This window comes from Nannospalax galili, unplaced genomic scaffold (genome assembly GCF_000622305.1).
Source record: "Nannospalax galili isolate Female #2095 unplaced genomic scaffold, S.galili_v1.0 scaffold1480, whole genome shotgun sequence".
In the NCBI taxonomy this organism is placed as follows: Eukaryota; Metazoa; Chordata; class Mammalia; order Rodentia; family Spalacidae; genus Nannospalax; species Nannospalax galili.
Window position 1 is genome coordinate 66,089 of NW_008346536.1, and position 21,373 is coordinate 87,461.

Sequence of the window (21,373 nt, forward strand, 5' to 3'; positions counted from 1 at the left end):
GCATGTGCCTCCCCAAAATAAATAAAATGCAACAATTTAAATTTTTTAAATGTCTTATATTAGAACTTGCTTAAAATTTATAAGATGTCTTCAAAATCTCCTTTATTCCTGCCGTGATGGAGGCAGGAGAGGGGTTACTACGTGTAACAGTTATAGAGACAGACTTGGAAAGAAGCGTGCCTCTTATGAACTAGTTTTCCTAGGCTTATCTATCCCCCACATAACTTTACCATTGAGTTAAGCAGAAAGGTATTACTATTATTAATGCTGCTGTATACAAAATGAATTATATAAAACACTTTTTACAGATAATTGAAAGTAAGTCAGGAAGCGATTAAAATATTTAACAGTGACCTGTCAGGAGAGAGGGAGAAGAAAAAGCAGTTGGAATCAGGCTTCCTTACTCTACAGAAGTCCTTGACAGTGGACAGTGAGGTACTCCACTCAGGGTGGTGGCTTCTTCTTGTTTACAGTCTAATTTAGGGATTTCATGTGATCTTTTCATTTTATTTTGCAACAAAGTATGGGCCTGGAGAGGTGACTCAGTGAGTAAGAGTGCTTGCTCTGGAAGCCTGAGGATCTGAGTTTGAATCCCCAGCTCCCACATAAAAAGCTGGGCATGCTTGTGATACCCATGCAATGTAACCTCTACACCTAAGGCTCAGGGAACAGTGTGGAAGAGAGGGTGGAGAGATTGTAAGAGGCAGAAGAATAAGCTGCCTGCTTCTAATTAATGCAGGGAACGACGGGGAGGCTGCAGCAGTGAAGTCTCCACAGTGTGCTAGTCTAAGGAGGTCTGTATAATGACAACACCAGTTGATGTGCCAGGGTGACTGCGGGCAGGGGCATGTCACGGGTCCCACCCCTAGGTGAAGAGCTACAGGCAATCAATGGATGCTGAGGGAGGGAGGGAGAACCCATTTTATCCAGGGACAGTCCTGGCTGGACAGTCCTAAACACAGATACACATGAACACCACTAAATGGACTCAATGAATTATATATATATATATATGTATATATATAGTATGTATACTTATACTGATTTATATGTAATAATAATCAAAGAAAAGGACAAGAAATTGAGAGGGAGCGGGGGTCGGGAGGAGTTTGTGGGGGACTGGGAGGGATGGAAGTAATTAAAGACAATACTCACATTTGAAATTCTCAAAAATAAAAAACATTTTAAAGAATAATAGAATCCAGACCTGGTGATACATGCCTTTAGAGGTGGACAGATCTCTGTGAGATGGAGGACAAACTGGTCTCTATAGCAAGTTTCAGGCCAGCTGTGCCTATAAGAAGACCCTATCTCAAAAAAAAGATTTTTTAAAATTTTATTATTTTTATTTTATGTGTATGCTTGTATTGCCTGCATGTTGGTAAGTGCACCCGTGTTGTGCAATGCCCGCAGAGGTCAGAAGAGGCTGTCAGATTCCCTGGGACTGGAGTTACGGACAGTTGTTAGCTGCCATGTAGGTGCTGGGATTCGAACCCAGGTCTTCTGCAAGAACAACCACAACCAGTGTTCTTAACCACTGAGCCATCTCTCCAGCCCCAAAAGATTTTTTTAAAGATTAAAAAAAGCTGGGTGGGGGGAAACAAACAAACAAACAAAACACCACTGGGCATGGCTGCATATGCCTGTAACCCCAGCATTTGGGGGTAGAGACAGGTGAATCAAGAGAGCTTGTTAGCTAGCCAGCCTAGCAGAAACAACAAGCTTCCAGTTCAATAAGAAACCCTGCTCAAGGCCTTAAGATAGAGAGCCATAGAGGAAGATGCCCACATTCTGCTCTGGCTTTTGCATACCCAAACATTCTCATACACCACACACCACATACCACAGTAAAGAAAATATATCTTAGCCTTGGCTACCATTATTAAATACCATAGGTTGGGTGTCTTATACAATAGAAATCTATTTCCTTACAGTTCTGGAGGCTAGGAAGTCTTGGTCACCTTCTTGTATCCCCACTTGATAGAGAGAGTTACCCATGTGTCTCTTCTCATAAAGGCGGGAGACCTAGGGCCCCACCGTGAAGTTCCCGTTTGGCCTTGACTTCAAGACAAGAAGACAGCAAGTCAATGTTAAGGGGCCTGTTGGCTACTGGGTACCTCAAACTGCCAACTCCCAGTCATCCACCAGTCAAATACTGCATAGTCTACGTGCCCTATTTAAAGAGTTGAAGAAAAAACTCTAACTAGATATAAACTAGATATAAACAGAAAATTGAAGCATTAGAGGAAATCCTAGTTGATTAAGTCACTGAATACACTTTGTTAGTTAAGGCAGCCTAATTTGTAATTAAGGGCAGAGTCTGAAGTCAGACAGACGTGGGAGTCTCAGCTTTATAATTTTTTGGCTACGTGAGTGTAAGATCATTCAAGTTCTTGAAGCCTTAGTTCAATACTCCTCTCTAGGGATGTCATAGATTAAAGATAAACCACACAGTAATGTGTCATTGTATGACAGTGTGAGATACATTTTTATTGTTATTATTATTGGCATGTGTATGCTGGGAAAGGACCTGTACATGATATGGTTTGAGTGTGGAGGCCAAAGGGCAACTTTGTGCAGCTGGTTTTCTCCTTCTTCCTGTACATGGGTTCTGAGGAGTGAACTCAGGTTGCCAGGCTTGTGCAGCAAACACCTTTACCTGCTGAACCATCTCGAAGGCCCTGAAAGATATGTTGTTAAGACAGATAACTATTTAATGTAGGAGCTGTTGGAGATTTTACCTTTATACAAGTTCTGCTTAAAATGAGGGATAGTCTAGAAACCCAACCTTCAATTTATAAAAGGCAAAAACTGAGAACGCTCAGTTTGATTAGCATTTAAAATTGAACAGTTAGGATGATTTCAAGATTTCTTTTTAGGAAATATTATACCTTTAATGGGAAATAGCCTTTGTTTATCGTACAAAATATCTTCATTTCTTAAGCAGGAATTCCAAAAGTCACAGTCAGAACTTACGTGCCTTTATGAGGAAATTCAAAGTCTTCCCAGGGCAGAAGGCAGAAACCAGTTTTTAAAAGCATATGACCTGCTACAAAGAGAGAATTCTGAATTAGAAGCCAAGGTGAGATTGAATTATCAATTATTTAAATATTCAATATTTAACATAATCATGTATGTCGATAGGATGAGACTTTCATTAGCAGGTGACTTAGAAGTTGGAGTTTCTTTTAAATGTGTAATAAAATGGCATGTAGCATGAATTGTAAGTCAAGCTATATTTCAGGATAAAACCTTCAGACTTCAACCAGTACTTGGCCTTAGGTTAATCTGTGAATGTTTGACTTTAAATCAGCATCCTACCAACTTAATTTCTGGGACACATATTACAGGATAAAATTTAAGGAGAGGAAGATCTAGAAAAACAGGTGTGTGGTAGGTACACAATCTACAACTAGGCTTTGCTTGTAGGACCTTGTCAGCAAGGGGAGCCACTGTCACAATGAGCAGCTGATCCCACTCTTCAGCAGTAAAACAAACACAAGGAACATTTCTCTAGGCTGAGATCCAATCCAACATTATACAATGCTTGTAATTATTGTTTTCTTGAATCTGCAGTAGTTCCTTGGTCTGTCTTTGACTTTCATGATATTTTGAAGAATACAGCGCTAGTTTGAGCAACTGTAACAGAATACCATAGCTTGTATAGTTTAAATGGCAAGCAGTTATTACTCCCAGCTCTGCAAGTTGTGAATTCCAAGGTCAAAGTGTCAGTGAAGGCAGCTTTCTGGTTTTCAGATGGCTGTCTTCTCATGAGTCTATTTTTTTAAATCTCTGTGTGTGTGAGTGCACACGTGTACATGCTTATGTGTGCAAGTGTGGGCACAATCATGCCATGGTGCATGTGTGAAAGTCAGGGGACAACCTCGGGTGTGTGCCTTAGGGCCTCTTGTGCGTTTCTGCCTGTGCTAGGCTAGGGGGCCTGCAGCCTCCTGGTATTGCTTCTGCTGCCCGTCTTACCATAGGAGTGCTGAACTCCGGGCCACCCCATTCCCAGCCCCACTACTGCATCTGGCTCTACGTGGGTTCTAAAGATCCAAACTCAGGTCTTCTCCAGTTTCCTGCACGTGCTTTACTACTGAGCCGCCCCCTCCAGCCCTTGTGGTTTTTAAAAGGGCACCAGTGTCCTCATGAGAGCTCCATCCTCAGGACCCAGCTGCTTTCTAAAGTGTCCTCCTAAGACCACCTCACTGAGGGTGAGGGTTCATTCTCAGTGAAGGAGTTTTGAAGCCATGTAAACAAGGTCCACACAGTTATAGCCCATTTATGTGAAGACTGTCCCTTTATTTGTTGGAGTTTTTTCACTCTGTAATTCAACTTGCTCATTCTGACGGGGGTACATATGTTTCCTTCCCAGCACATTTTATCAGGAAATGAGTGCTGTGTTGTGCTTGCCATTCCACAGGTTTCGTCGATGTTGACTTTGGTTGCTTGGTTAAGGTGGTCCCTGTTGTGGTTACTTCTCCCTCTACAATGAGTATATATCCCATGGTGAAGTTCCTTGAGATGATCTGTATTCTTTCTCATCAGTCTGTTGATATTAAAAGTTTCTGTTTTGAATCTTCACATCTTTATTCTAGTTTCTCTTTAGAACACAGGGTGCTTTAGACTTAAAGGTGCTCTTGCTAAGAGTAACCTAAGTTGTGCCTTATGTATTTGCCAAAGCTTCCTATCCCACAGACTTTTTGTTTGGGTCACATCTAGAGAAATTTGTAGTGGAAACAAGTGTGATCATGTAGGCAGATCAATTCTTTCTGTTTACACAAAGAACCCAGAAGCCTAAGGAGACTGTCCAATTAGTTTTACAGTGCTTCTCAGCCCAGGCCCTTTCTACCCTGCCCTAAGGTGTCAACCAAAGAGGGGAACAACTTAGTTCTTTGGTATTTAAACCTGGCTGATTATTATATTGATCTATTATCACTAAGATCAAATTGGAAGTTTGTCCTTTCCCATAATATCCATGTGTGGAAGGGCCAGCATGCATAACTTCCTTCATGATAAGGAGCAAAACTTTAGTACTGGAGAGATGGCTCAGTAGTTAAGAGCACTTGCTGTTCCCTGCACTCACAAATGCCCACAACTCCAGGGGGATCCAACATCTCTGGCTTCCACAAGTATCTGAACTCACATACACATACCCACACACAGTCAGAAACACGTGCACATAATTTAAAATAATAAAAATAAATCTTAAGAAAAATAAAATAGGGGCTGGAGAGGTGACTCTGCTGTTAAAAGAACTAGCTGCTCTTGCAGAGAACTTGGGTTCAAATTTCAGCACTACATGATGGCTAACAATTGTCTGTAACTCCAGTTCCAAGGGATCTGATATCCTCTTCTGGCCTCCATGGGCATTGCATGACATGGGTGAACTTACATACATACAGGCAAAACACTCATGCACATAAAATAAGAAGTAAGGGGCTGGAGAGATGGCTTAGTGGTTAAGAGCACTGACTGCTCTTGCAGAGGACTTAGGTTCAATTCCCAGCACCCACATGGAGGCTACAAACCATCCTTAACTCCAGTTCCAGAGGAATCTGAAGCCCTCTTCTGACTTCTGTGGCATTGCATAAGATGGGTGCACCCACATACATGCAGGCAATACACTCATACACATAAAATAACAATAATAAATAAAGGGGATGGAGAGATGGCTCGGCAGTTAAGAACACTGGTTGTTCTTGCAGAAGACCCAGGTTCAAATCCCAGCACTCCCATGGCAACTAACAGCTGTCTGTAACTCCAGTCCTGGGGATCCAACAGCCTCTTCTGACCTCCGCGGGCATTGCACGACATTGGTGCACTTACCTACATGCAAGCAATACGTGCATAAACATAAAAATAATAATTAAAATTAAGTAGCATTTTGCAATCTTTCTTGCTTGCAGAAGTAATGTAAGCTCATTAAGAAAATTGTCTTTCAAGTCCTTTATTCACCGGACGCCTTGCCTGTGCCTGTTGCCTTGTTTCTTCAGCTCCTCAGCCTGTTGCCTCTGTTCTAGCAAGAGCATCCTCCTCACTCCTCAGATTAACTCCACTTAGCTCTGTGTTAGTGCCTTTGACCACATGGCTTCCCATGCTTCAGATAGGCAATGGGCCTGCCCTTAACTTCCATATCCTCTCATCTTCCATGGCCAGTCAAGGTCTATCTTTGCATAGCTTATATAGCCCGTGGAAGAGCTAATGTGGATTGTAGTCTGTATTATACTCTGTAATTTCTCTTCAGAAAAGTCTTAGGAGACCAAAGAAATCTCTTAAAGTAAATTTAAGAAAATTCATTTATTTTTATTTTATGTGTGTGCTGGATAGCTTTAGTGTCAACTTGACACACCTGGGTTAAGGGAACCTCAATTGGGGAATTTCCTCTATTGGACTGGCCTGTGGCCATGTCCATGGAGCATCATCTTGATGAGTGATGTGGGAGAGCCCAGCCCACTGTGGGTGGTGCCACCCCTGGGCAGGTGGGCCTGTGTTGCATAAGAAAGCAGGCTGAGAAAGGGCCAGGGGAGCAAGTCAGTAAGCAGCATTCTTCCATGGCCTGTGCTCCAGTTCCTGCCTCCAGGTTCCTGCCCTGACTGAGTTCCTACCTTGGGCTCCCAGATGAACTGTGACCTGGGATATGTAAGCTAAATAATCCCTTTCCTCCCCAAGTTGGTAGTGGTCAGAGTATTTTGTCACAGCAATGAAGAAACAAACTAGGACAATGTGTATGAGTGTTTTGCCTGCATGTGTATAAGTGCATCCATGTCATGCAATGCCTATGGAGGCCAGAGGAGGGCATCGACCCCCTGGAACTGGAGTTACAGGTGATTGTGTAGGTGCTAGGAAAAGAACCTGGGTCCCCAGCAAGAGTGGCCCGTGCTCTTCTGAGCCATCTCTCCAGTCCCTTAAAGTAAATTTAAATCAAGCTTTGTGTTTAAATCCATGGCTCTTAGAATCACATATAGTTAACTGTAGGAACTTTGTATTTTCAGACAAGCTATTATTTGCCCTAATTCAGTACTTTGACAGGAACCATCTATCTTTCATTGAACTATTTCCCATCCAATTTTCCCACCCTTGGGAAGGGATATGCTTTGATTTCATGTGGCATGTAACCTGAGACTCCTCAGAATCTGTGTGTCCAAAAGTAACACAAACAACAATCATTGTTTTGCCAAATCACATGATGTGGTGTCTCTCACATCTGCTTGCACGACATTTACCTAGGAAGCTTATATAAAGATGAATCCTCATCTCACCCCAACACTAAGCCCAAATCTCTGGGTTGAGGCTGTGAATGTACAATAGCCTTTTAAGTAAATTCTTTGATATGCTGAAGTTTGGGAACACTAGATTAGTCAAGAGCCTTTACAAATTCGGGTGTTTTCAAATAAATAGGGTCAGACTAGAAGGATATTGTCCCCTATAATATAAATAGAGTATTCTAATATTAACTCAAGGCAGTAGTGTATTATTGCTTTTATGGATCAATGTAGTACTTTCAAAACTTGGGAACAAAAATGTGTGGTGATAGTGTAAAATTCTATAGATTACTAGAGTTTTGTTGTTTGTCTGGGGTTTGTTTTGTATTTGTTTTCTTTTGCTTTGTTTTTGGCTTGTCAAAAGATGCAACTCAACTAATAGCAATCTGAGATACCAACATCAAAGACCAAAATACCTGTTTGTTTGCTTTGTTGGTTAAGTCATGGATTCGCACATCCCTATACCTACTGCAAACATCAATTACTTACATAACAACTGCAAAGTATTTAACTAATTGGAATAAGACTTCAATTAGAATACCAATTTATATTGTTTAAGGCAATAATTGAACATTCGGTATACTACAAAACAGAACATTTGCCTTTTCATTTAACTTTACAGGTCTTGAAGTTTTCACAAGAATTGGAACAATTAAAACATTTTACTGTAGGGGACAAAACTGCTAATTTACTCACAAGTGAAAGTCTCTGTGAAGATCTGGTGTCTAAAGTACCAATTTTGGAAATAAAGATTCTGAACCTAAATGAAGAGAGAAAGGCACTCTGGTAAATGAGAAAATCCTTAGCACCATAATCCTGTTGGGGGAGGGGAGCTTGACCCTTAGCACAGTAATCGTGTCGGGGAGGGTGCTTGGTTATTGTAAGGATTTGATATTCAATTTCAAGAGATTTATTGGAAAAATTAGTTTTAAGCATTCTCCAGAGTTGGTCTTTTTTTTTTCTTTTCTTTTTGAGACAGGGTCTCCCCTATAGCCCCAGCTGGCCTGAAACTTGCTATGTAGACTAGGTTGGCCTCAATCTCCCAGAGATCCACCTGCCTCTGTCTCCTGAGTGCTGGGATTACAACCCCTGGCTTTGATTTTTTTTTTTTAGTGCTTTCTATTGGACTTTTATACATCTCATACAAAGCATCTTACTCATCTTTATATTCCTTCTCCCATCCATAGCCTCTCATAGCCCCAACCACCAGATTTCATGCATTCTGTCATATATGTTAAGACCTATCAAGTCAAGTTAGGGTACCCAGACATCCCTCAATGTAAGTTCATCCACTGGGATCTAGTCAGCCTATCTAGAGTCTTTCCCTTAAAGAAGATCAACTCTCCCTTGCCCAGTAGTAATCAGCTTCTGATAGTTATTTGGCTAAGATCTAGAATCTTTCTCTTACAGAAGATCAATTTTCGCTTACCCAGCAGTAATCAGCTTCTAATAGTTATTTGGCTAAGATTGGGGCCTGCTATCAATTTTCCCAGTTTTATACTGTTTCTTTTTTGTTTGTTGTTTGTTTGTCTGATTGAGCTTGCATGGGTCTTGTGCATCCTAACACCATTACTGTAAGTTCGTATGAGCAAGATCCCAGGAGCCTGTAAGACTCTTGTTTCCTTATGGTCATGTACCTCCTCCCCTGTCTCTTACAGTCTTTCTGCCCCCTCTTCTGCAATGGTCCCTGAGCCCTGGGTGGGTGAATTTTAATATAGGAGTCCTGTCCAGGGACCCACACTCTGCAGACTCTTATTCTCTACACTTTGGCCATTTATGACCTTTTATGTTAATCTCGCCCTCTGTTACATGAGGAAGCTTCACTGGGAGAGTTGAGAGGTACGTTAGTATTCTCTCTACCCCTTGTTCCACTCTCTTCCATGAGCCTTCAGTGTAGAGGTTCAATTGTAAATGTGTCAGTGAGGGTTGGGCATCTCCCAGGCACTGATTCCTTCTGTGTGACCAGTTGTAGAGTTCTGGTAATAGTCTCAGTTGCAAAAGAAGCTGCTTTGATGAGTGGTGACTGACATAGTCATCTGTAAGTATAAAGATCCATATTTAGCATACTGTTTTATTATCTTTGCCTAGGGATATGTCAGACTTAGGATTTTCTCTAAGATCTGTGACCTCTCCAACCATGTGTATTTGGCTATGTTTTGGTGCTAAGGATCCACAAATGAGGGAGAACATGCATCATTTGTTTTTCTGGGTCTGGTACTTCACTTAGTATAACAGTTTCTAGATCCATCCATTTACCTGCAAATTTCATGATTTTTGCCTTTCTTTGCACTGAATAGAACTCCATTGTGTAAATGCACCACATTTTCATTATCCATTCATCAGTTGAGGGACGCTTATGTTACTTCCATTTCTTAGCTATTGTGAAAAGAGCAGCAACAAACATGGATGTACAAGAACCTCTGAAGTAGGATGAGTCCTTTGAGTATTTGCCGAGTAGTATAACCACATCATATGGTAGATTCATTTTTAGTTTTTAAGAGCTCTCCATACTGCTTTCCATAGAGGTTTAATGAGTTTATAATCCCTCCAGCAATGAATGAGTGTTCCCCTTTCACTACCTCCTCACCAGCATTTGATATCATTTGTTCTCTTTATCTTAGCTAGTCTGACTGGAGTAAGATGAAATCTTAAAGTGGCTTTGAGGGCTGGAGAGATGGCTCAGTGGTTAAGAGCACTGACTGCTCTTACAAATGACCCAGGTTTGATTCCCAGCACCCACATGGTGGCTAACAACCATCTGTAACTCCAGTTCCAGGGAAATTTGACACCTTCTTCGGACCTGCCTGGGCATTGCACAACACAAGTGCACTTACACACATTCAGGCAATACATTCATAGGCATAAAATAAAAATAAATAAATATAATATTTTTGGGGTTTTTTTGTCCTTTTTTTTTTGAGACAGTGTCTCCCTGTAGCCCCAGCTGTCCTGGAACTCACTATGTAGACCAGGCTGGCCTCGAACGCACAAAGATCCGCCTGTCTCTGCCTCCCAAGTGCTGGGATTAAAGCCATGCGCCACCATGCCTGGCTAAAATATTTTTTAAAAATAAAGTGGCTTTGATCTGCATTTCCCTAATTACAAAGGATGTTGAACACTTAAAGGTGTTTCTCAGCTATTTTTATTTCTTCTTTTGAGAATTCTCGTTCAGATCAGTCCTTTAATTGAGTCATTTGTTTTTTGATTCTTTGTTTTTTGAGTTCTTTATGTATTCTGGTTGTTAAACCTCTGTCAGATGTGTTGCTGATGGAGATTTTCTCCCATTCTGTGGGTTTTCTCTTCCTTAGTTGTTTCTTTTGCTGTACAGAAGCCTTTTAGTTTAATGAGGTTCCACTTGTTGGTTGTTGACCTTAATTCCTGAGCAACTGATGTCTGATTTAGAAAGTCCTTTCCTACGCCTATATCTTGTAGGGTACTGCCAATGTTTTCTTCTTACAGTTTGAGAGCTTCAGGTTTCACTGAGGTATTTGGTCCATTTGGAGTTGACTTTTGAGCAAGGTGATAGATAAGGGTCTAGTTTCATTCTTCTGCATGTGGAGATCCAGTTTTGCCAGCACCATTTGTTGAAGATGCTGTCTTTCTTCCAGTGTGTATTCTTGATACCTTTGTCAAATATCAGGTGGCTGAAATTGCATGCGCTCATGTTTGGGTCTTCGATCATGTTCCATTGATCTATGTGTCTGTTTTTACACCAGTATCACGCTATTTTATGACTATAGCTCTGTAATATAGTTTGAGATCTGCTATGGTAATCCCCCGTAGCATTGCTCTTGTGTTCAGGATTGCTTTGGCTATCTTTTTTTAATTTCATATGAATTTTAGGATGTTATTTCTAAGTTTGTGAAGTATGTCATGGAGATTTTGATTGCACTGAATCTATAGATTGCTTTTGGTAGGATGGTCATTTTTACAATATTAATTCTTCCAATCCATGAGCACAGGAAGTCTTTCCATCCCCTGATGTCTTCCTCAATCTCTTACTTCAAAGTTTTAAAAATTTCAATGTAGAAATCTTTAATGCCTTTGGTCAGGTTTATTCCTAGGTATTTTTTAGGCTACTGTGAATGGGAGGTTCCGATTAACTCTCTCTCTCTGATTGATTATTGATTGGATTATTACTGGTATATAGAAAGGCTACTGGATTTTGGTTTTGGTTTTGCTGTTTGTTTTGTTTTTGTCTTTTTGAGACAGGATCTTCCTGTAGCCCCAGCTGGCTTGGAACACGCTATGTAGACCAGACTGACCTCAAACTCACAGATGCCTCCTGAGTGCTGGGATTAAAGGCGTCTTCCATGCCCAACTTCCCAATTAGTACTCTTTTAATTACCTTCTCCTATCTTATTGCTCTAGCAAGAATTTCAAGCGCTATATTAAAAAAGAGTGGAGATAGTGAACAGCCTTGTCTGGTTCCTGATTTTAGTGGGAATGCTTCCAGTTTTTCTCCATATAGCATGATGTTTGCTGTAGGTTTGTTGTATATGGCTTTAATTATATTGAGGTATGTTCCCTCCAGTTCAGTTTCCTCTAGGACTTTTAACATAAATGCATGTTGAATTTTGTCCAAGACCTTTTCTGCATCTATTGAGATGGTCATGTGATTTTTGTCTTTAAGTAATTTATATGATTTATTACATTTAATTGACTTATGTATATTGAACCATCCCTGTATCTCTGGAATAAAGCTGACTTTATCCTGGTGGTTGATCTTTTGCTGTGTGTCTGTATGTGGTTTGCAAGTATTTTGGGGGGAATTTTTGCATCTGTGTTTATTAAGGATATGGGTCTATAGTTTTCTCTTTTGTTGTGTCTTTACTTGGTTCGGTATAAAAGGAGTTTGGGAGTTTCTCCTCTGTTTCTAGCTTTTTGAATGATTTAAGTAGTATTGGTTCTAGATATTCTTTGAATGCCTGGCAGAATTCTGTTGTTGATCCATCTGGACCTGCTTTGTTCTTTTTTTTAGTTAGGAGGTTTTTGTATTACTATTACTGTTTCAGTTTCCTTATTTGTTTGGAGTCTGTTTAAGTTGTAGATCTCTTCTTGGTTTAGCTTTGATGGTTTCCGTGATAATAGATATTCATGAAATTCATCCATTTCTTTTAGGTTTCCAAATGTAGTAGTGTATAGGTTTTTAAAGTATTCCCCTTATTATGTTCTGGATCTTTTGGGTGTCTGTTGTGATGTTTCCCCTTTCATCTCTGATTTTGTTGATTTGCATTTGTTCTTTTTCCTTCTTTCTTTTGGTTAACTGGGCAAAGGGTCTGTCTATCTTGTTTATCTTTTAAAAGAACCAGCTTCTTGATTCATTGATTCTTTGTACTGTTTTCTTTGTTTCTGTTTCATTAATTTCCGCTCTGATTTTTGTTATTTCTTCTCATCTGCCGAGTTTGGGTTTGGTTTGTTCTTGCCTTTCTAGTGTCTTGAGTTGTGCTGTTAAGTCATTTATTTGTGTTCTAATTTTTTAATGTAGGCACTTAGAGCTATAAACTCTCTTAGGACTGCTTTTAAAGTGTCCCAGAAGTTTTGTTGTGTTGTATTATCATTTTCCTTCCCCTTCCTTCCTTCCTTCCTTCCTTCTTTCCTTTCTCTCTCTCTCTCTCTCTTTCTTTCTTTCTTTCTTTAATTTGAATTTTTGAGACAAGGTCTCCCTGTAACCCCAAGTGGCCTGGAGCTCCCTATGTAGACCAGGCTGGCTTCTGAATTCCCAAGCACTGGGATTAAAGGTGTGCACCACCACACCTGGCCTTGTATTATCATTTTCATTTAGCTCCATTCATCATTAAGGGGTGTGTTGTTTAATTTCCATAAGTTCCTGTAGTTACTAGAGCTTCTTTTGTGATTGATTTTAAACCTTATTGCATTGTGGTTTGATACAATGCATGGAATTATTTCAGTTTTTTTTGTATTTGTTGTGATTTGTTTTGTGCCCCAGTATATGGTCTATTTTAGAGAAACTTCCATGGGCTGAGTAGAAAGTGTATTCCTTAGTGCTTGGGTGCAATATTTGGTAGATGTCCGTTAGGGCCATTTGATGTATGGTATCATTTAATTCAGATGTCTTTCTGTTTATTCTTTTTTGGTTAAGCTGTCTATGGAGATAGGGTGTTTTGAAGTCACCTACTATAACTGAGTTGAGGTTAATCTGTGTCTTTATGTTCTGTAGTACTATTTTTATGAAATTGGGTACATCAGAATTTGTTGCATATATATTCACGATTGTAATATCTTCTTGGTCACTTGTTCCTTTGATCAGAATGAAGTGATCCTCTTTATCTCTTCTGATTAGTTTTAATTTGAAGTCTATTTTGTCAGACATTAGAATTGCAATGCCTGCTTTTTTCTTAGTGCCATTTGCTTGGGATATTTGTTTCCACCCTTTCACCCTAAGATAGTGCCTGTCCTTAAAGGTGAGATGAGCTTCTTGCAGACAACAAAACAATGAATTTTGTTTCCTAATCTACTCAACTAGCCTGTGTCTTTTGACTGGGGAGTTCAGGCCATTGATATTTAAAGGTGTTATTGAAAGATGTGTATTAGTTACCATCATTTTAATTTGTTTGCATTCTTGACCTAATTTTGTGTTTCCACAATTATACCTAATTTATTTTCTTTCTGTTGCATCTTGGGTATAGTCGTTCCTTTATTTAGTCCTTTGTATTGCTTCAAGTCTTCTCTGTAGAGCTGGTTTGATGGATATGAATTCTTTCAACCTAGTCATGTCATGGAAGATTTTTTCTTTCCCCTTCAACTATAATAGACTTTTTTGCTGGGCGAAGTATTCTGGGTTGGCATCTATGGTCATTTAGAACTTGGTATACTTTGTTCCAGGCTCTTCTGGTTTCATAGTTTGCATTGAAAAGTCAGCTGTTATTCTGATGGGTTTTCCTTTATATGTGACTTCTTGTTTTTTTCTCTCAACTTTCAGTATTCTCTCTTTGTTCTGTACATTTAATGTTTTTACTGTGATATGCCATGGGGAGTTTCCTTTCTGGTCCTGTCTATTTGGTGTTCAATGTGCTTTGTACCTGAATGGATATGTCTTTCTTTAACTTAGGGGAATTTTCTTCTATAATCTTGTTGAAGAGCTAGTCAATATCATTTACCTATCCTTCTTCCTCTATGCCTATGATGCTTAAATTTGGTCTTTTCATGCTGTCCCACATTCCTTGCATATTCCATTCCTGGTTTGTTTGTTTTTTTCATATTCTTTGCTTGAGTGGCCCAATTCTTCAACTTCATCATCCAATCTTGATATTCTGTTTTCCATTTCATTCATTCTGTTGGTGAGACCATTTTCTGCTGTTTCAAATTAGCATGTTGCATTTTCACTTCCTTCTTCATTTTGGCCTGAGTTTTCTTCAATATTTCTATCTCTTTTGTGAATTCAGTCAGAAGTTTATCCCTATCTTCTTTTTTACTTCTTGAGTTGTTTGTTTGTGTGTTCTTTAAATTGTTGAATTCTTTGGTGATGTTTATGATTGTTCTTTTAAATTCTGTGTCCTGGGTTACCTCTAGGGAGTTCTCATTGTAGAACTCTTCTATAGGACTAGTGTTTGGTGGGGACATATTATTTTAGTTTTTCATATTATTTTTTCGTTGTGGTTCTGGCATGTGGATTTCTTTTGTTGTTTGTCATTTATGATATGAAACTCACATCTTCCTTTGTTGAGTTGGAGTTTGATTCTGTTTGTATTATTGATGTACCTTGGTTGCTTTCTGATTGGGTTTGAAAAGTTAATTGGTCTGGGTTTCAGGTTCTCTCTTTTGATTTTATATTAGAAGGACCAGATAGATCCAGTCAAGCTACTCAGGAACCCTCCAGAAGGGCAAAGCAGACCTGGCTAGTTAAGAGCACTTCAGTAGCCTCAGATGGACAGTGCCCAGGTCCAAGGAGAAGTGATAGAACAAGGAAGTCCAGGCCCCTACTAGCCAGCAGGGAAGCCTGGCCCTGGAGCAGTGGGAGAGACTACAGATGGTCCCAAAGCAAGGAACCTGGAGGCCAAGTCAGGCACTCTCAGGCAGTCTCATGTGGTCTGTATGCAATGAGAGGTGATGGGACAAGGAAGTCTCTCTTTTTTAACACTGAATATTGAGTGCACTGGAAGAGGGCAGATGGGCTGCATGATTACTAGAACACCACCTGCTGCATAGGGCAATGGGTTTTTCAGGGCCCATGCCCAGAGTTTGTCTTTATTTCTTAATTTTAAAAATTTTCATTGAGCTTTTATACATTTCATATAACAGTTCTTAATCAAATTAAGACCCCCCCTCCCTCATTCATGCTCTCTACCTACCCCCTCTGGAGTTTCTTTTGATATAATATTAATACTGTATTTTTGAAGCTTTTCCTCTTGCTTTTAGAAACTAGTATATTCCTTCTGTTGAAAATTTAGGAAACACACAAAAGAAAAAGCAGGATTAAAGTGACCCATAATTTTCATTGGAAAAAGGTCCTTGTTTCTCTCTCCCTCCCTCTCTCCAGGATCTTACTATGTAGCCACAGCTGGCCTAGAACTTGCTAGGTATATCAGACTGGCCTGGAACTCACAGAGATCTGCCTGCCTCTGCTTCCCAAGTGCTGGGATTAATGATGTGAGCCACTACACCCGACTTCTCTTTTCTGTACACATACATAGGCACATTTTTTTTATACAAAAGGCTATGCTCTACAGAGTTTCTTTTTTGCTGGTTTTATTTAAAATTGTGTCAGATAAGTTTTGAGACTCTTTCTCTTATTTGTTTGTTTGATCTTGGCCCCTAACTCTCTGTTCATACATTTTTACCGAAAATGTCTTTCACAGAAATATTTGAGGCTTTGGGCAAATGACCTACACTACACCAGCACAAAAACAAATTGATTCAATCAAATTATTTTGTTTGGACAAAAACCTAAAGGTAAATAATCAGAAGCAAATAATGGAAATCTATTTTCCATTAGACACCACCCTAATGGACATTGATGAACTGGGGATACTGAGACCTGATGTAGCCAAACTTCTGCATAAATGTTCTAACAGAGATGCTATTTTGCCAGTTTGGGAACCCATTTTTACACTTTCTTAGAAGTTGCTTTTAACTTTGAGTACGCTCTGAGTCCCAGATTCACAATCGTGAATCTGAGTTGTGGAGTGGGAAGGCATCTTGGAGAGATGGTAGAGAGAGAGTGGTGGTGAACACGAGAGCACAGACCAGAAAAGCTGTGCCACGGCCCTTGAGTTTGCTGACAGGAGCAAGGAGGTCTAATTGTAGATCATGGAAGCGGTCTCCCAGGGCTTTCAAGGTGTCTCATTAGATGACGGTGTTCTGGTGTGTCATTAGATGATGGTGGAAGGCAGGCCAGTTAGCCCACATATAAGCCACAAATAGAGAGACAGTGGCCCAGAGTAGGACGCTGCTGGGTTGAAGCAGTCATTCTGAAAGTTCCTCACAGTAAGAGCTGACACTTGATCAAAGCTGACAAAAACCCCCTCCCCAGCTGCTGTGGTGCACTTTGAGCAAGGCTGTAGCCTTCGTTCATCTGGGGTGGGAGCCCCACCAGGAGAAAACCCTGGGCTTCTTTGTTCAGAGCTCCTTGCTACCCTCCTCTCATGGCTTGGTCCAAACTACTGCCCATTGTCAGGATGTGAGATGCTGTGTATCTGCCATGTGCCTTCCTCTCCTCTTGTCTCAGATGTTTTCTCTTTATTGCCTGTGTCCTCTTTGCAGCCTCCACTTAAGTCAGGCCTCTAAAAATCATATTCAACATTAAACCATTTATCTGTTGTGTTCCAGGTACTCTATGTAGAACCCAGTTTACCTTTATAGTTCTTTTTCTTTGGTCTTTTTGACACAGGGTCTTCCTACAACCCCAGCTGGCCTGAAACTCACTATGTAAACCAGGCTGGCCTTGAACTCACAGACAGAGATCCACCAGCCTCTGCCTCCCAAGTGCTGGGACTAAAGGCGTGGGCTACCACACCTGACCACCTTTATAGTTATTGTGGTCTGATGGGGGAGTATAGTTAAACAAGGCAATGTTGCCTTAGTTTATCAAAAGCCAAGCTGGGGGATGGGAGAGTCTGGGAGCCTGTGATTACTTTGAGATAGTCTACAACGTGAAGAAAAGCACTTGGCAAGGGGCTGCTGAGAGTGGAGAAGTAGCCAGAGGCCCAAACATGGAGGTCCATGAATGCTTATATCAGGAAGTATTTGCTTTCTGACTTGTTAGTTTTGCAGTGCCGGGGATCAATCATTCCACCTCTCCTATGATAGAGAAGTGCCCTACCACTGAGCTATGCCCACAATCCTAAGAAGAGTTTAAACAATAGGAAACTCCTTTAGGGTTTAGTGACGTGGGCAAGATAATAGATTTATGCTTTAGAAAAATCACTCTGCCTGCTATGTGGAAAAGAACGTTTTTTAAAAAATCAACAGAACTTAGGTATTATTGATTATAAGCAGTAAAGAAGATATCATAAGAGGTGGTTGGAGTGTGAGAAGTTTAAATTTAACATGAGGGGCTGGGGAGGTAGCTCAGTTGGCAAAGTACTTTCCAGGTAATCATGAAGACCCAAGTTCAGATCCCCAGCACCCATGTAAAAGCCAGGAGCCATGATGCTCACCTGCAGACCCTGCAGTGAGGAGAGGAGTGGAGCAGGAGGATCCCCGGAACTCACTTGCCAGCCAGTGTACCCCAAGTGGTGAGCTCCAGGTTCAGTGGGAGACCTTGTCTCAAAAAATAAGGGGGATGCTGGGGCTACAGGGAGACCCTTTCTCAAAAAGACCAAAAAAATAAAAATAAAATAAGGGGGAGGACCAGTGAGATGGCTCAGTAAGTATGAACCTGATGACCTGAGTTCAGGCCCTAGAACAATGGGGACTCAGGTGTTAGACATCGAGAACTGATTCCCACAGGCTTTCCTCTGACTTCCAAACACACATTATGGAATGCATGAGCCTACACCACACACACACATACACACACGAGAGAGAGAGAGAGAGAGAGAGAGAGAGAGGGAGAGAGAAACTAATAATAATTTTAAATGTAATAAAAATGTTTTTTAAAGAAGGGGAAGGAACTGGGAGTGGTGGTACATGCCTTTAATTCCAGCACTCAGGAGGCAGAAGCAGGTGAATCTCTGTGAGGTCAACCTGGTCTACACAGAGAGTTCCAGGCCAGCCAGGGCTACAGGACAGCCCTCTGGGCCTTGACTCCCCCAGCCTCATTCACCCTCCCATCTCCCCTGCCTTTCTCTCCTCCTAGCCTGGGACCTGCCCCATCCCTTATCTTGGCGCCCCAGACACCAGGGAACCACCACTGCTTCCTGATCCTTTGCATCCAGACCAACCCAGTTCCTTCTGGGGTCCCCAGGAGCCCTCTGGGCCTGGCCTGGCCCTCACCTCCCTCTGCTTCCCTGGGCTGCACAACCCGCCAGCCTCTTTTCTGGATGCCTGGGCTGACCTTTCCACTTCCTGATCCTTTGCATCCAGACCAACTCATTTCCTCAGTGCAGTCCACAGGAGCCCTTGGGGCCTCTTTCTGCCCCCATTTCCCTTTGCATCTCTGGGTGGCATGGCCACCAGCTGCCCTAGACCAGCATTTTTCCTGGGCCCTGCTCCCAGGCCAGTCCAACCCTCAAATTCCTGAGGCCAAAATCTTTCCTGGAGGGATCCAGACCTTAGGAGAAAGCCTGAGAGCATCTGATCCTCATCTGACTTGGGCATCTGTGGGAATGCCTGAAGACAAAAGCAATCTGGCCACTCCAATGTAAAATCAAAAAGAGATAATCAGAAGCTTAGAGGAACCAGCTTTTCATGCCCAAAAAATAAACGACAAAGACACATAAAGTTTACAAAAAGAAGCAGACCCAAACTTGAAGGCTCACACAAGAATCAGAAACCCAAGAATCAGAAACCCAAACTTGAAGTCTCACACAAGAATCAGAAACTACAAAAGAAATTCACATGTCAAAATCACACAGAAAAAATAATAACATGAAAAACCAAAATAACATATCCCTACCAAATACCAATAGTCCTCTAGAGGAGCACAATGAGAACCCCCTAGAGATAATGCAGGACATGGAACTCAAAAGAACAATTATATACATGATAAAAGATTTCAGTGAATTTAAAGAACACACAAACAAGGTAATCATAGAGCTGAAGGAAGATAGGGATAAACTTCTGAATGAATTCAGAAAAGAGCTAGAAATATTGAAGAATACTCAGGCTGAAATAAAGAAGGAAGTGAAACACTCCATAAGCCAATTAGAAACGACAGGAGAAAGCCTCACCGATAGGATGAATGAAATGGAAAATAGAGTATCAAGACTGGAAGATAAAGTGAACGAACTAGAGCACACAAGAAAAGATTGTGAAAAAATTAAGAAATCACAGGAATAGAATATGCAGGAATTGTGTGACACCATAAAGAGACCAAACTTACGAATCATAGGCATACCGGAAGGAGAAGAATCCCAAGATAATGGCATGGACCAGATTTTCAAAAGAATTGTAGAAGAAAATTTCCCAAAATTAAAGAAAGACATGCCCATACAAATACAAGAAGCATATAGACCACCAAACAGACAGGACCAGAAAAGAAACTCTTCATGGCATACCATAGTAAAAACACTACACATACAAAACAAAGACAATACTGAAAGCTGTAAAAGAGAAACAAGTTACATATAAAGGAAAACCCATTAGGATTACAGCTGCAAACTATGAAACTATGAAACTATGAAAGCCCGAAGAGCCTGGACGAAAGCATTCCCAGTTTTAAACGACCACAGATGCCAACCCAGATTACTATACCCAGCCAAAATGTCTATTATAGTCCAAGGGGAAAGAAAAATCTTCCATGACATAAATGGGCTGAAGGAATTCATGTCCACAAAACCAGCCCTTCAGAGAGTTCTGGAAGCAATACAAAGAGCTGAAGAAAGGAGTGACTATACCCAAGGGGTTGCAGAAAGAAATTCATTGAATGTATAACTGTGGAAAAGTACAGCTACATCACAAATGCAAATAGAAATAAAAATGACAGAACTTCAATACACATCTTTGATTAACAACTTTAAATAGTAACAGACTGAACTCCCCAGTCAAAAGACACAGACTAGGGGAATGGATTTAGAAACAAACTCCATCTTTTTGTTGTCTACAAGAAACTCATCTCACTTTCAAGGACAGACACAACCTTAAGGTGAAAGGATGGAAGAAAATATACCAAGTGAATGGTACTAAGAAAAAAAACAGGGAGAGGGCTTTAAGTTCAACTAGATAGCTGTTGGTTACCTCCCAGATAACAATACCACTACTGTACTACTAGAGGTTGTTTGCTCTGCTGATCATTATGGTTATTGATTGATTTTTCTCTCTTAGCAGCTTGCATAGTATCCTCCAGAACTATGGGAATAAACATCATGTAGAAGGCTTCCAGGTCAGTTCCTGCTCCATTGCTCTAAGTCCTGTGTCCGAAGTATGTCCTGTCTTCAGCAGTAGAGTTCTACATCTCCAGGGTCACCGCTTATCATTGAGAGAGGCCAAGGTAGGAACTCAGGGCAGGAACCTGGGACAGAGCTGAAGCACACAGGCCTTGGAGAAACTGCTTACTGACTTGTTCTCCTGGCCTGTGCTCAGCCTGCTTTCTTATACAACACCTGTCCAGGGATGGCATCACCCACGGTGGGCTGGGAACTCCCAAATCAATCAACATTCAAGAAAATGTCCCGCAGACATGGCCACAAGCCAATCCAATGGAGGAAATTCCTCAGCTGAGGTTCCTTCTACCCAAGTGTTTAAGTTGACAACTGAAGCTGTCCAGCACATTATCTTTCCTCCAGCATATTTGGGGTTCCTTTTTCAAAAATTCGTTGTCTGTAAGAAACCTTTAAACACAAAAAAATTGAAATAATTCCATGCTGCAACGGACCAGCCCAGACCGGGGCAGTTCAGTCCGATGGGAACAGGGTCGTCGAGAGGGTGGACAAGGAGTCGGCGAATGACAAACAGACACAAAGGAGATTAATGAAAGTATGAGTGTATTTTTGCAGCTGCAAGATTTGAAATATATACAGCAAAGATTGCAAAAGTTCATCATCAGC

The 21,373-nt window shown here is 40.9% G+C and overlaps 1 protein-coding gene across 1 annotated transcript in view; it reads left to right on the forward strand.

The window, feature by feature from the left end:
* The window catches only part of Ccdc30 (coiled-coil domain containing 30), a 151,551-nt gene that overhangs the window by 41,000 nt on the left and 89,178 nt on the right, over positions 1 to 21,373 (forward strand). The gene's annotated exons all lie outside the window — the stretch shown is intronic.